The sequence below is a fragment of the Octodon degus genome, unplaced genomic scaffold (genome assembly GCF_000260255.1).
Source record: "Octodon degus isolate 3935 unplaced genomic scaffold, OctDeg1.0 scaffold00098, whole genome shotgun sequence".
Classification (NCBI taxonomy): Eukaryota; Metazoa; Chordata; class Mammalia; order Rodentia; family Octodontidae; genus Octodon; species Octodon degus.
In genome coordinates this window covers 5584134-5584863 of record NW_004524674.1, presented here as the reverse complement: position 1 = coordinate 5584863, position 730 = coordinate 5584134, and positions in this window count along the sequence as shown.

The following is a 730-nucleotide window of genomic DNA, read 5'->3' as shown; positions in this document are numbered from 1 at the left end:
GGGAGTGAGACCCTGATACAGAGGAGGACGACGAGGAGCTTGAAAAGCATTATGTTGTGTGAGAGAGGAAGACGCAAAAGACCATGGAGTGTATGATTCCATCTCTAGGAAGTGCCCGGAACAGGCAAATGGATAGAGCAGAAAGTAATGCTAGTGGGTGCGGAGAGCAGTGAGGGAAGGGAGTACCTGGGTGATGATGGAAGAGTGGGGTTTCTTTTGAGGGGGTGAAAATGTTCTAAAGTGAGTGGTGGTGATGGGTTTGCAACTCCGTGAACCTATTGGAACCGTTGAAGCTACACTTTAAATAGTAATGAATTATGTAGCACACGAATCCTTTTACAAGACTGTTGGGGGGAAAAGTTAGTGACACGAGACTTTCCCCTAGGCAAAGTCTGAAGACAAACTCACAAGAATATGAGTTGTGGGTATTGGTACCAGTCAGTGTGAGGTGGGCACTCAGAAATAGAAATGCTCAGGTCCTTCCCAGACTGCTGAATCAGAATCTGCATTTGAGGCTGGCCAAATAGCTCAGGGGATTAAAGCACCTGCAAGCAAGGGGCGGGGCTGGCATGGGAGGTGGTGTGCACTGAGGGGACAATTGAGACTGGGCGTGGTGGCACATGCCTGTAATCCCAGCTCTGGGGAGGCTGTAAGCATGCAGATCACTACAAGTCCGATCTGGTAGTGAGACCCTGAACATCCTATAGAGCCTTCCCTAAAATACAAAAAA